Source organism: Chenopodium album, chromosome 2, assembly GCF_948465745.1.
Source record: "Chenopodium album chromosome 2, dcCheAlbu1.1, whole genome shotgun sequence".
Taxonomy (NCBI): Eukaryota; Viridiplantae; Streptophyta; class Magnoliopsida; order Caryophyllales; family Amaranthaceae; genus Chenopodium; species Chenopodium album.
Genome location: NC_137835.1, coordinates 47,277,566 through 47,293,422, shown reverse-complemented (window position 1 = coordinate 47,293,422; position 15,857 = coordinate 47,277,566). Strand labels below are relative to the sequence as shown.

General features: G+C 35.4%; 1 non-coding gene across 1 annotated transcript; it reads left to right on the top strand.

Annotated features, from left to right (window-relative positions):
• The first annotated feature begins 1,712 nt into the window (after positions 1–1,712).
• LOC145606976 (small nucleolar RNA R71) lies at positions 1,713–1,818 on the top strand. Its single transcript, XR_014105471.1, has one exon. It is a non-coding gene; the product is annotated as a small nucleolar RNA R71 (small nucleolar RNA).
• Positions 1,819–15,857: the final 14,039 nt, after the last annotated feature.

Sequence of the window (15,857 nt, the reverse complement as noted above, 5' to 3'; positions counted from 1 at the left end):
GAGAATAAAACTCCGCTGGTCATTAGCGCGAGGCACTAGAGGTTAGCGTCAAACGCTAAAGGTTAGCGCCATGCGCTAATAATCAGTTTCACGCATTTTGTGTTTATCATATCTTTTGATCCAGAAGTCCAAATAAGGCATATAATATGTCGTTGGAAATCTCTTGAAGTCTACTTTCCAACCCAATTAAAATCATATTAAAAGATTTTGTAGATAAAAATATGTGGACGAAATAGTGGGACGGTGTCAGTTTTGGATAGAGTTTCATATCTAATTCATATTTTTTTCGTTAAACTCGGATTTAATATTATAATACATCATTGGAAATATAATTTCAAGATCTATCCAACCATATAAAATTTGGATAAATATTATGAGGCACGAAAATAAAACCTGAATATATTCCACTTCGTACAAAACAATAATTCTTAAAAGGACTAGTTTTATTCAATTTTAAACTCTTTGAAACATAATTATCAATCCTAACTCCATTAGGATTTAAAAGAACCTTCTAAAGTATTCTAGAAGACTATAATAAATCCTAATAGCTTTAGGAATGATAATTAATAATAGGCCCTCCTCTAGATCATTGGGCCGCATATAAAAACCAAACCGGGCCCAATTTAGTATTTTGGTCATAACTTCCTCACTATTCATCGGAATTGGGCTTATAATGCATCGTTGAAAAGGTCTTTTTAAGCCCTATCCAACTACACTACTATTGGACCCATATCATGGACCAACCAAACTGGATTGACTATTTTCTTAAAATAGGTTTTCAAAAAATAGAGAGAAAAGAAAAGAAATTAAAACTATCCGCAACACTAGACTTTCCACGCTTTCACTTCATTCGATTAGGATTCGACGTGAAAGGTACTCATCACCGGGTTTGGTTTTGGGGAGACACAAATGGTTGTTTAAAGGTACCTCTTTGAACATTAGGTTGAAAATTTCCCCTACTTTGATTATTCCAATTACCCCTAGCTTGATTTTGGCCATGATGTTAACTATGGTTACCATAACCTCGGTTACGATCCCCATGCCCTCAGCCGTGACTTTGACCATTATAACCATGATTGTTATAGCCACCACGAATCTCTTGGACTACATGATTTCTACAACCACCACTTTGATTATAATTATCATAGTTCTCTTAGTTGTGATAATTCCTATTTCCAACATTTCTTTGAACCTCAAATCTAGGTTCAAAATTATGGTTACAAACATAATTCACATGCTCATTTTAAATTCTATCACATTCTTCACAAGGAATATTGGGGCACATAAAAGCATCATGATCATTCATTCTACATAAATCACAAGGCTGACACTCTCTAATCATGCAACAAGAAGAAGGAAAAGTGTTAGAGTAAGAAGGTGTACCTCTCCCCTTATTTTGGGAGGGAAAAATCGGAGCTTGCGAAGGAGGACTCTCAAGCTTGGCCTTGAGGGATACGACTTCTTTCCCTAAATCCAAAATTAAAGTGGTCAAATCGTTGATGGCATTGAATTGTTCGATCGAGCACCACTTGCTAGTTGGCTCGTTTTCCACCTCTTGTCAATTCATATAATGTCTCACCACTTCATCTATTGCATCCACCACTTCTTCTTCCGTTTTGTTCATTATCGGGCCTCCGGCTCCGGCATCTAAGCTTGCTCTTCCCTGAGAACTCAACCCACCATAGAAGATTTGTATAATTTGGTAGGTAGGAATTCCATGATGTGGACACTCTCGTTGATATTCCTTATACCTCTCCCATGCTTCATAGAGACTCTCATTAGGCCCTTGCTTGAAATTTTGGATCAAAGCCCTAGATTCCGCCGTTTTCTTTTGTGGGAAAAAGCGAGATAAGAAAGACTTGGTAACTTCATCCCATGTCCTTAGGGACCTTGGTTTGACCTCCTTATCCAACCACTCTAAAGCTCTTCCAATAAGAGAAAAGGGAAACAACTTGAGCCTAATATACTCTTGACCAACTCTGGCTACCACAATTGTATCACAATACTTCTCAAAATCTTTGAGATGATTGAGAGGATTTTCACTTTTTGCACCACCGAATTGTTTCCTCTCGATCAAGGTAATCATAGCCGGTTTGATTTCAAAATCGTTATCCAGAACCAACAATGGAACAATCCCACTCTCATACTTGTAAGCACCCGGAGTGCCTAACTCCTTCAATGTCACTTTATGAGCTTCTTCCATGTTCACTTGCACACATAGTCTCAAACAAAATTATTAGTAACACGGCTACAAATGTAGCCTAAAAGAAAGAAGAAAAAACTTTTTGGATTTTTGAATAAGATGGAATAGACTCAACAACAATACACAATCACAACACCATTCCCCAGCAACGGCGCCATTTTGACGAGGGTGAAGACTAGGTTATTGAAACTAACCCCTACCCAAGGCCAAACAAAATTTGTAATCCCTCAACACACCCTTATACAAGTATAATGGTAAGTCGAGGGTCGAACCACTAAGGAATGGAGAGCGATCTTATATTGCCAAGTCAAGCTATTCCGGAAAGGTTAGGTAAGGGTGTGAATGCTAAACAACTAGACAAGCTAGGTTTGGTCAAATGTAATAAACACTAGGGCTCGGGATCCACATATAATTGTAACGAATTCCACTAATTGGGAAAGAATTGACTAAGTCGAGTGATGCGAGGAAAAACCAATCATGCAACCAAAAGAGCATATCAAGCTATTTTCCTAGAGGCCTAACTAGCGTCAACTACGATAAACTCTAGGTAGGAACGTCACAAGACACCTCAATCGTTAAATACAAGCAACAAATCAATGGTCTGTATCAATGTGAACCTACAATGCAATCTAGTGTGAATAACTAGGGTGATCAAGCCTAAATCAAACACACACATGCACATAATCAATTAACAAATTTAATCACATTATCAACTACATCAATTTCCCCAAATTAACATCAATCCATTACTTATACATGCTTCACCATTACCCTAGAAATCAACCTACTCACTAGCCATTGAAATCAAGATCAAAACAAGGCTAAACAACAAATTCATCATGATCAAATTAAATAAGCTTCAATCAAACTTCAATCAAACTTGAACATTCAACAAAACAATTGAAATCAAACTAAAGATCAAACTAAAGATTGCATTAAAGAAAAGGAATCCTTACAAACTTAATCAAAGATCAAAGGAAATGGAGAAATCTTCAATCAATAACAATCCACCATGAAATTCTCTCTCTAAAAATCTAGAGTTTCTCTCTCTAAAAATCTAAAACTAACTCTAATTCTATTCTAAAATTCTCTCTCTAAAAATAGAAGGAAAAACTATATATAGGAAAGATACAAAAGAAGAGTTAGTTAGATCGTCCCAAAAGAAACCTCGGAAGGCGCGGTCGGAACAGAGGAGAGGCGCGGCTGCAGGAAAAATGGTATGGAACAGGGGCCCTGGCAGGCGCGCCCGCACCACCCATTTGCGCGACCGCACCACCCTCGTGCGCGGCCGCACCACCCTTGTGCGCGGCCGTACCACCCTCGTGCGCGCCCGCACCTGGCAGCAGGGGAGCCCTTCTCTTCTTCGTCCAAGCTCATCCTCGTGGGCTCGTCTTTATGATGATGATGAACACCAAGGTGGGAAGTCTTGAAAGGGTCATTTTGGTGGGTTCATGGCAAAGATGACACCCCCACCGCATACTTGCACCGATTTTTTGACTTGCTCCTTGCGTTCCTTTAAACTTGAAGTTCCAAAAGGCGAAATTGAGGCATCAAAATTGATGAGAAATATAAGAGGAAGGCTCAGGATTCCTTGGAAACACGATCATAACCTAAAAAAAACGAAAACAAACAAATAAAAGGGAAAAAGAACAAATAAACAAAGAAATGCACAAAACAAGGAAACTAACTATGGAAAGCACAAACTAACGAAATAAAGAACAAAACTAAGAAAAAGATATGGAAAAGGGGTATAAAATAGCATGAATATCATCCTAAAAGAGGCCAAATGAGTGTCATAAATGACACTCATCATCAAACACATTCAAACAATTCTATTTGAATCGAAAAAAAGTAAAAACACATTCAAACAAAGCTTTTTGAATCAAAAGAAAGTCAAACACATTCAAACAAAGTTTTTTGAATCAAATGAAAGTCAAACACATTCAAACAAATCTTTTTAAATCATATGAAAGTCAAACACATTCAAACATAGATTTTTGAATCAAATGAAAGTCAAACACATTTAAACAAAGCTTTTTGAATAAAATGAAAGTCCAACACATTCAAATAAATCTTTTTGAATGGAAATAAAGTCAAACACATTCAAACAAAACTTTTTGAATCAAATGAAGTTAAAACACGTTCAAACAAAGCTTTTTGAATCAAATGAAAGTCAAACACATTCAAACAAAGCTTTTTGAATCAAATAAAAGTTAAACACATTTAAACAAAGCTTTTTGAATCAAATAAAAGTCAAACACATTGATAAGTGAATTTTATGTCACTTTTAGGGTGTTTATTGAGTCGTTTTCCGGCTTATTTTCCAATAATTTAACCCTATTTGATCTTTATTTATTTTATTTGCTTATTCTCATATTTTATCTTTATTTTGAGTATTTTAGTATTTTTTATTAGTTTTTAGTTTATTTTTGTAGTTTTAGTTAATAATTTCCCGCTTCTCTCGTTTTATTTATTTTCTTTTAGTTTCTAGTTTGTTTTATTTTATTTTATTTTATTTCATTTAATTTTATTATTTCTTTAGTTTTAGCATTTTATTTTACTTTATTTATCTTATTTTATTTTACTTTATTTTACCTTTATTTTATTTTATTTTATTTTATCTCTTAGTAATACCCTCGTGTTTTTGGTTGTAGGTGTCCCGGGTTTCAAGGTCATATTCGTGTTCGGAGGTCCAAGGTTCGAGGCGCAAAACTTGAGCCAACCCATGCTGCCAGCATTATCCTACACCCCACACCTTATCCTCCACCACACACACACCAACAACACAAGCAGCTCAATTCCCCTGCTCCCCTCAACAATGCCAAACCCCAACAACACAACTCCACTCACCCATACACTCTTCCCCTGCTTCACCCCGCAACACCACCAACACCAACAACAACATTAACCTCCACCACGCAAACCACAAGCCACAACAACAACAAAACAACCAACAACAACAGCAACGAACACAACACCAACAACACCAGCACTTCGCTGCCCCTGCTCTCTCCCCTCACGCAACTCCCACACCACCTCCAATCACACCACCGTCACACACTCACCAACAACCCCAATTACAACACCATCAACCACGCACACCAATCCCCTGCTGCCAAGCCGCAACACACACCATCAGCACCCACACAACTCCCTTACCACCTCCAATTAACCACCACGCAGCCACAACAGCCACCCAAACAACACCAAAACCGCAGCAAATTCCGGCCTCCCCTCTTCACCATTTGCAAACAATCGAACCTCAATTAAGGTCCAATTTGATTGGAGCTTCGCGGCCGCGCAGCCCTGTCAGAAGGCGCACGTAATTGGAGTCCAAAATCAGAGTTGAGGCAGTAGTTATTGTGCGACCTCTGTGCGATGTCTGTGCGGGCGCGCAATTGTGGGTTAATCACGAGCTTTTCACGTGATTTTTATGAAAATCGGAGGGCCACGATTTGATGCTAGATGATGATGGATGCTTGCGATGGTGGTGATGAAGTTACGTGATGATTGATGATGGGGTGTGGTGTGGCGTGAAGCAGGGGATTGCATCCCAATATTGAAGCAGCCAAAATTTCGAACAGGAAGATTTCGAGGGTATGAGGGAATTTGGGGGTTTATGGGTTTTAATTTCTTTTAATTTTAATTTTATTTTCCTTTTCTATTTCCTTTTTCTTTTGTTTGTTTTATTTTATTTTCTAATTTATTTCTCTTTTCTTTTATTTTATTTTTTTAGCTTGTATTATAAATACCCCCCTTTGGGGTTATTCTCTCTTAACTTTCAAAAAACATTTTTAATTCTACCCTAGATTAGATTAGAGTAGTTTTAGTTCTTTTATTTTCTCTCTCTTAGGGTTAGATTAGGATTTTATCTCTCTAGTTTAGGAGTAGTTTAGAGAGAGAAAGCTTGGATTTTTCATGGAGTTTTTGGGATTTTGAAGAAGCAAATTTGTGGATTTTTCCTCTCATAAATTCAATGAGTCTTCCTAACTTTCTCTCACCTTTATTGCTTTCATTTATTATTGTTTTTACTTATTTATTTGTTGTTTTGAGTAGATTAATTAGTTTAGTTATTTGATTCTTGCTTTTATTATTATTTTACCTTGTTTTCCATATTTTTGTTCATTATGTTAGCTTAGGTTTTGTTCTAGGGAAATGGATGAAGGTCATGTTAATAAATTGAATGATTGATTGTGATTAGTACGGAAATGTTTCTTGATTATTGTGTATGGATGATGCTTTTATGTATTAGAATCTTTCTAGCTAATTGATTCTATGCTTTTAATTGTGCTTTCAATCGATTGTGCGAGAGTGAGTTGGTTGAGAGCCCTAAATTCTTCCATACCTTTGCTAGGCTAGTTGCACGAGAGTAAATTAGTTTAGTTGGATAATTAACATGCTTAATTGCGCGAGAGTGAGTTAATTGTGTTAATTTTTCCTAATCGAGGTCATTTTCATCTAATTGTATGTTGTTGTTGAATGCATTAATGTAATTGGATTCCACTTTCCCTAGTTTTAGTTGTTTGTTCTTAGTTGTGTTTGTTTTAACCACTCTCTATCTCACAAGCTTCCCTAGTAGTCTAATTAGCATAGATTGATACACTTAGTCCTTTTGGGTTCGACCCTTTACTTACCCCTATACTCGTATTAGGGTAGTTTAGGTTTTATAAATTTCTAATTTGATTAGGGTTAGTAGACCAACGACACTATCTATCCTCGATCAAATTTTGGCGCCGTTGCCGAGGACTAAGGCGTTCATTAGTTTGTGTTGATTAGATTAGCTAGGTTCTTGTATATAATTTGATTTTTTGTTTGCTTTTCTTTGTTCTTTGTATAAAAATGGCATGCTTATCTTTTCCTCAATTTGATGGTGAATCCTTCTATGCTTACTTTGAAAGACTTGATGGTTTTCTTAGTTACCATGGGTGTTCTCTTAGTGATGCTTGTGGTATAGCTTATTGGGGCATGAATGAGTATACTAGGGGAATGGTTGAGGACATGAATAATGGTAGATTTTGTCATTTTTCTATGCATGATGCTTGGGATTTCTTCACATGGTTTGCTAGGGATTCTTTTGATAGAGAATCGCATGTTTCTTGCTTTGACTCTCAATGCCAAGATTCTTTAAATTTTTGTATGAATTCTCTTGATACTTCTTATGTGCCTTGTGATAATCCAAGTATGCAAATTGACACCTTTCCCCCTTATGCTCATTTTGATGAGGTTTGTGCTAATTTTGATGATGTGCAATTTGACTTTGATCATGAACCTCAACCCAATAACATTGATACCCAAATTCTTTCTCAAATGCAATATCTCACCCAACAACTCCAAGAGCTTCAAGAGAAACAAAAATTGAGAGAAGTGAGGCTTGCCCAAGTGATAAGTGCTTTGGTTGATGTAAATGGATGTGAGGCACCTCATTTGGAGTGTGAGAGTGTTTTTGAGAATGATGTGGGCCGAGGGTGTGAAGGTGTGAGGAGGTTTTCTTGTGATGAGAGGATTTTTGAGGATTTTGATCGTTTTCATTCCCCATTTGAGCTTGAATGCCATCCTTCCCCTTATTCACCCCCTTTGAGAGCTTCCCTTCGTAAGGATGTGAGTGAGCCATCTTCATGTTTGAATGAGGAAGTTCATGAGGATGATAATGGTGAGTTTGAGAAATAAAGAGAGATTGAGAGTCCCTTGAGTGGTGGTAGAGGAGTTGTGAATGAAGAAAATGTCGATTTTGAGATTTCCAACCCCCTTCCCCATCTTGATGAGTCTACCTTGCATGTTGGTGACCCTTCTATCCATGAGTCTTTGGACTCGTTTGAGGTTATGGCTAGTATGTTCATTGAAGGTGTAACAAAACATCATAGCCTTTTGAGAGAGTTCATTGGCAATGCTTCATGGGAAAGGGATGAGTTTGAGAGAAACCTTTATCCTTTCATGCATGGTTTAGAGACTCTAGGCTTTGAGGATCTTGAGGGAGTTGTTGTTCATTGTTGTGATAGAGAGGAGGATGTGGTTGTTTCTATTAGAGAGTTTTTGATTGAGGGAGATGTGAGTCATGAGTGTTCTTTTGAGGATTCTATGATTGATTTTCATGCCCTCATTGGTGATGTGAGGCTTTGTGAGACCATTGTTTCTCCTCCCCTTCCTCATGTCCCTTTCTCAAGGAAATTTGACCACATCTCCTACTATCCCATGTTCCTCCCTTCTTTTGTCAAAGAGCCTATTGAGGACCCTCTCTTGTTTGATGAGACTTTTCCTTTTCATCCTCCTATTATTGAGGAAATGGGTGATTGTGCAACCCAAAAAGATTTTGAGGAGGTTTTGCCTTTTTATTCTTTTCCTTTTTTTTCTTCTTCTTTCTCTTCTGTTTTTTCTTGATTTTTCTTTTGATTTTTCTTCTTTCTTTTGGCATCTTCCTCCTCATTTACGTGCAATAATCTTGTTGCACGTCCTTCTCCCTTCATTTGCCTACTTGTTATCATATGAATTGTGTAGTAGTGCATTTGATAAGTTCTTGCGTTCGTTGCAATATTATTTATTAGAGCGGTCTCGCTTGGACGTTAAACAAGCCTTTCTCGGGAAGTTACCCGAGGTTTTTATTGCTTTCATTTTCTTTTCTTTTTAGATTAGATTTTCTCTCATGGAAATGTTTGTGTGCCTTTTGCTAGGTACATGACTGGATATACTCTTATGCATTGGTTTGGATCAAGAATCAAGGAAGTTTGACACCTATTTTTGCTAGCATATGGAAATCGAGATTCAATTCAAGAGGAAATTGGCTTTGAAAGGTTAAATTGGTTCATTTGCGGGTAATTACACCCACCAATATCTGGTAATATCTTTCCTAGCTCTTTCTCTAATGGTTGGTGACTCGTTGGACATGTGTTGGTTTGTTAGGTTGATTTCTTTCTTTTCCCCTCCCATAGTTTATTTGGTTTATGTTTGAGTATATTTTCTCATTCAAGCTTGGGGGAGGGTATTCTATCATGCTTAGGTGGGATGTTGATTCATATATGCCATGCACCTTTGTATATGCATTCCCATACCTTTTCTTTTATTTTGAAAAGTTCAAAAAGATTTTTGTTTACTTTCAAGGTAATTTTGGCAAATTGTTTTTTTGTTTGTTCTTGTTTTGGACATATTGTTTTGGGACTTGTATTCTTGAATGTTTTTCTTCCTAAGTGGTAAATGTATGCACGGTTTGAGAGTGTCATTGGTTGACTCTAGGATACTATATGCTAAGGTAGTCGGGTTAAGAACTTTTAGGGGTCCATGAAGCCTTAGTTCACGGGAATGTGGTAAGATGGAGTTGCTCTCTATAGTGGATTTGAAACCATTGGTTGGTATTTGTTTGGTTATAATCCCTTGTGAGCTTCATTTGTTCTAGCCTTCATCACCTTGTTGAGCGGCAATTTAGGATCCTTGGCTATGCATGTCTTAATCCTTGTTTTGACCTCTAGCTCCCAAGATCGTGACCGAGCCACTCTAGGGGAGGAAAAGGGCACATTTTCTCATTTTTCTTTATCTTCTTTTTATTTTGTTACAAATTTGATTTTATATTTTGCATCAACCTACTTATCAACCAATTTGAGCCTAATGTTTCCCGCTCTTGTTTAAACCGCGTTACAAACCTAATGGCCTATGTTTACCAACCCTCTTAGTTAGTGAAGCATTGTCATGTGAGGTTTGAGTTTTGAGAGTGTTTATCATGAGCAAGAAAACTTTGTGAATTGGTTTAAGTACGGTATTGAAAGTTGAGCTTGAAAAGAAAATGCAAGAAAAGTTTGAGAAGAAAGATGCAATTCAAGAAAATCAAAGGAAGTTTCAAGAAAAAGTCGTCCATAGTTAAAAAAAGGCGAGGACATCAAATAAGAGCTAGAAAAAAAAAAAAAAAAAAGAAACAAAAAACACAAATATATTTTAGTTTGGTTTCGTTTTCTACCCTAGTTTAAGCATTGAGGACAATGCTTCGTTCAAGCTTGGGGGGGGAGCGTTCCTTCTTTTTTTTTGTATATATTGTGTGTTAGTGTTGAGTAAGCTTGGGGGAGATGGCATTATTGGTATATTTGTTTGATATTTTGTGACTTCTTGAGTTTGTTTTTGAGAGTAGGCCACTCTTTTGCTTCACTTAGGAAATATCACCAAAATTTTAAAATTTGTACCCCACCTTAACCCTTAGCCTTATGTTACAACCAAATAAAAGACCCTTAGACTTTAGTGGGGTTAGGTCAAAGAACGGTGGAGGGAGATAGACTTCAAGCCTATGGATAAAGTATGCATAGTTGAGATGTCGGGATTACCTTCTCAAAGTTTTTTTATTTCTCTATATTTTTCCGGTTCCTTCGTGGAATCATGAGAAGCTAGCTTAAGGGTTGATTTGAAGCTAGTGGAGAGAACGCGGCCCGATTGGTTGGGGCTAGGGTGGATTGTATCCCCATTAGTTCTCTATGCTTAGCATATGTTATGTTTCATTCAACCATTGACATCTTGGAATGTGCATACATTTGTCTATTTCGAAAGGTTTGCATTCATTGGTGCTTGTTCCTATCTCTCGTCCAAATATGAACTTTGTGTTTTCTTTCTCTTGTTATGTTTCTTTTTCTTTTCTTTTTATTTCCTTGCCTTGGTTTTTATTTAGAGTTGTGGGTTAAACTCTTAGGACACCCTCACGAGAGCACACTCGTCCTCTAGGGCGATCTAGGGGTTTAAAGGGCTTGTCTTTAGTTGCTAAAATTGACCGTGATTCCTACGAAAGTGAGTTAGTGTACATTCTTGTCTCCTTTAGTGTCTTAGATTTGCTTGAATAAATCATTCTCCTTCTCTCGTGTTTCATGTTAATTTGCTCCAGGACGAGCAAAAGTTTAGCTTGGGGGAGTTTGATAAGTGACTTTTATGTCACTTTTAGGGTGTTTATTGAGTCGTTTTCCGGCTTATTTTCCAATAATTTAACCCTGTTTGTCCTTTATTTATTTTATTTGCTTATTCTCATATTTTATCTTTATTTTGAGTATTTTAGTAGTTTTTATTAGTTTTTAGTTTATTTTTGTAGTTTTAGTTAATAATTTCCCGCTTCTCTCGTTTTATTTATTTTCTTTTAGTTTCTAGTTTGTTTTATTTTATTTTATTTTATTTCATTTAATTTTATTATTTCTTTAGTTTTAGCATTTTATTTTAATTTATTTATCTTATTTTATTTTACTTTATTTTACCTTTATTTTATTTTATTTTATTTTATTTTATCTCTTAGTAATACCCTCGTGTTTTTGGTTGTAGGTGTCCAAGGTTTCAAGGTCATATTCGTGTTCGGAGGTCCAAGGTTCGAGGCGCAAAACTTGAGCCAACCCATGCTGCCAGCATTATCCTACACCCCACACCTTATCCTCCACCACACACACACCAACAACATAAGCAGCTCAATTCCCCTGCTCCCCTCAATAATGCAAAACCCCAACAACACAACTCCACTCACCCATACACTTTTCCCCTGCTTCACCCCGCAACACCACCAACACCAACAGCAACATTAACCTCCACCACGCAAACCACCAGCCACAACAACAACAACAAAACAACCACCAACAACAGCAACGAACACAACACCAACAACACCAGCACTTCGCTGCCCCTGCTCTCTCCCCTCACGCAACTCCCACACCACCTCCAATCACATCACCGTCACACACTCACCAACAACCCCAATTACAACACCATCAACCACGCAAATCAACACCAATCCCCTGCTGCCAAGCCGCAACACACACCATCAGCACCCACGCAACTCCCTTACCACCTCCAATTAACCACCACGCAGCCACAGCAGCCACCCAAACAACACCAAAACCACAGCGAATTCCGGCCTCCCCTCTTCACCATTTGCAAACAATCGAACCTCAATTAAGGTCCAATTTGATTAGAGCTTCGCGGCCGCGCAGCCCTGTCAGAAGGCGCATGTAATTGGAGTCCAAAATCAGAGTTGAGGCAGTAGCTATTGTGCGACCTCTGTCCGATGTCTGATCTGTGCGGGCACGCAATTGTGGGTTAATCACGAGCTTTTCACGTGATTTTTATGAAAATCGGAGGGCCACGATTTGATGCTAGATGATGATGGATGCTTGCGATGGTGGTGATGATAGTTGCGTGATGATTGATGATGGGGTGTGGTGTGGCGTGAAGCAGGGGATTGCATCCTAATATTGAAGCAGACAAAATTTCGAACAGGAAGATTTCGGGGGTTTGAGGGAATTTGGGGATTTATGGGTTTTAATTTCTTTTAATTTTAATTTTATTTTCCTTTTCTATTTCCTTTTCCTTTTGTTTGTTTTTTTTTTATTTTCTAATTAATTTCTCTTTTCTTTTATTTTATTTTTTTAGCTTGTATTATAAATACCCCCCTTTGGGGTTATTCTCTCTTAACTTTCAATCAACATTTTTTATTCTACCCTAGATTAGATTAGAGTAGTTTTAGTTCTTTTATTTTCTCTCTCTTAGGGTTAGATTAGGAGTTTCTCTCTCTAGTTTAGGAGTAGTTTAGAAAGAGAAAGCTTGGATTTTTCATGGAGTTTTTGAGATTTTGAAGAAGCAAATTTGTGGATTTTTCCTCTCATAAATTCAATGAGTCTTCCTAACTTTCTCTCACCTTTATTGCTTTCATTTATTATTGTTTTTACTTATTTATTTGTTGTTTTGAGTAGATTAATTAGTTTAGTTATTTGATTCTTGCTTTTATTATTATTTTACCTTGTTTTCCATATTTTTGTTCATTATGTTAGCTTAGGTTTTGTTCTAGGGAAATGGATGAAGGTCATGTTAATAAATTGAATGATTGATTGTGATAAGTATGGAATTGTTTCTTGATTATTGTGTATGGATGACGCTTTTATGTATTAGAATCTTTCTAGCTAATTGATTCTATGCTTTTAATTGTGCTTTCAATCGATTGTGCGAGAGTGAGTTGGTTGAGAGCCCTAAATTCTTCCATACCTTTGCAAGGCTAGTTGCACGAGAGTGAATTAGTTTAGTAGGATAATTAACATGCTTAATTGCGCGAGAGTGAGTTAATTGTGTTAATTGTTCCTAATCGAGGTCATTTTCATCTAATTATATGTTGTTGTTGAATGCATTAATGTAATTGGATTCAACTTTCCCTAGTTTTAATTGTTTGTTCTTAGTTGTGTTTATTTTAACCTCTCACTATCTCACAAGCTTTCCTAGTAGTCTAATTAGCATAGATTGATACACTTAGTCCTTTTGGGTTCGACCCTTTACTTACCCCTATACTCGTATAAGGTTAGTTTATGTTTTATAAATTTCTAATTTGATTAGGGTTAGTAGACCAACGACACTATCTATCCTCGATCACACATTCAAATAAATCTTTTTGAATCAAAACAAAGTCAAACACATTCAAACCAAGCTTTTTGAATCAAATGAAAGTCAAACACATTCAAACTAAGCTTTCTGAATCAAACGAAAGTCAAACACATTCAAACGAAGCTGTTTGAATCAAATAAAAGTCAAATACATTCAAACAAAGCTTTTTGAATCAAATGAAAGTCAAACACAGTCAAACAAAGCTTTTTGAATCAAAAGAAAGTCAAACACATTCATACAAATCTTTTTTCATCAAAATACAGTCAAACAAATTCAAACATAGCTTTTTGAATAAAATGAAAGTCAAACACATTCAAAGAAGCTTTTTGAATCAAAAGAAAGTCAAACACATTCAAACAAATCTTTCAAAATCAAATGAAAGTCAAACACAGCTTATTGATTCAAATAAAAGTCAAACACATTCAAACAAATCTTTTTAAATCATATGAAAGTCAAACAAATTCAAACATAGCTTTTTGAATCAAATGAAAGTCAAACAAATTCAAACAAAGTTTTTTGAATCAAATGAGAGTCAAACACATTCAAATAAATCTTTTTGAATCAAAATAAAGTGAAACAAATTCAAACATAGCTTTTTCAATCAAATGAAAGTCAAACACATTTAAACAAAGTTTTTTGAATCAAATGAAAGTCAAACACATTCAAATAAAGCTTTTTGAATCAAATAAAAGTCAAACACATTCAAACAAATCTTTTTGAATCAAAAGAAAGTCAAACACATTCAAACAAATCTTCTTTGATCGAAATACAGTCAAACACATTCAAACATAGCTTTTTGAATCAAATGAAAGCCATACACATTCAAACAAGCTTTTTGAATGAAATGAAAGTCAAACATATTCAAACAAATCTTTCAAAATCAAATGAAAGTCAAACACAACTTATTGATTCAAATGAAATTCAAACACATTCAAACAAATATTTTTAAATCATATGAAAGTCAAACACATTCAAAAATAGCTTTTTGAATCAAATGAAAGTCAAACACATTCAAACAAAGTTTTTTGAATCAAATGAAAGTCAAACACATTTAAATAAATCTTTTTGAATAAAAATAAAGTCAAACAAATTCAAACAAAGCTTTTTAAATCAAATGAAAGTCAAACACATTCAAACAAAGTTTTCTAAATCAAATGAAAGTCAAACACATTCAAACAAAGCTGTTTGATTCAAATAAAAGTCAAATACATTCTAACAAAGCTTTTTAAATCAAATGAAAGTCAAACACATTCAAACAAAGCTTTTTGAATCAAACGAAAGTCAAACACATTCAAACAAATCTTTTTTGATCGAAATACAGTCAAACACATTCAAACATAGCTTTTTGAATCAAATGAAAGTCAAACACATTCAAACAAACTCTTTGAATCAAATGAAAGTCAAACACATTCAAACAAATCTTTCAAAATCAAATGAAAGTCAAACACAGCTTATTGATTCAAATAAAAGTGAAACACATTCAAACAAATCTTTTTAAATCATATGAAAGTCAAACACATTCAAACATAGGTTTTAGAATCAAATAGAAGTAAAACACATTGAAACAAAGTTTTTTGAATCAAATGAAAGTCAAACACATTCAAATAAGTATTTTTGAATCAAAATAAAGTCAAACACATTCAAACATAGCTTTTTGAATCATATGAAAGTCAAACACATTTAAACAAAGCTTTTTAAATCAAATGAAAGTAAAAAACATTCAAAAAAATCTTTTTGAATTGAAATAAAGTCAAACACATTCAAACAAAGCTTTTTGAATCAAATGAAAGTCAAACACATTCAAACAAATCTTTGTGAATCAAATGAAATTTAAACACATTCAAACAAAGCTGTTTGAATCAAATGAAAGTCAAATATATCCAAAAAAAGCTTTTTGAATCTAATGAAAGTCAAACATATTCAAACAATTCTTTTTGAATCAAAATAAAGTAAAACAAATTCAAACAAAGCTTTTTGAATCAAAAGAAAGTCAAACACATTCAAACAAGCTTTTTGAATCAAATGAAAGTCAAACACATTCAAAAAAATCTTTCAAAATCAAATGAAAGTCAAAATGTAGACACCCATTTGCGTCTCCCCAAAACCAAACCCGGTGATGAGTACCTTTTGTGTCAAATCATAATCGAATGAAGTGAAAGTGTGGAAAGTTTAGTGTTGCGGATAGTTTTAATTTCTTTTCTCTTTTCTCTCTTTTTGAAAACTTATTTTAAGAAAAACAGCCAATCCAGTTTGGTTGGTCCATGATATGGGTCCAATAGTAGTGTGG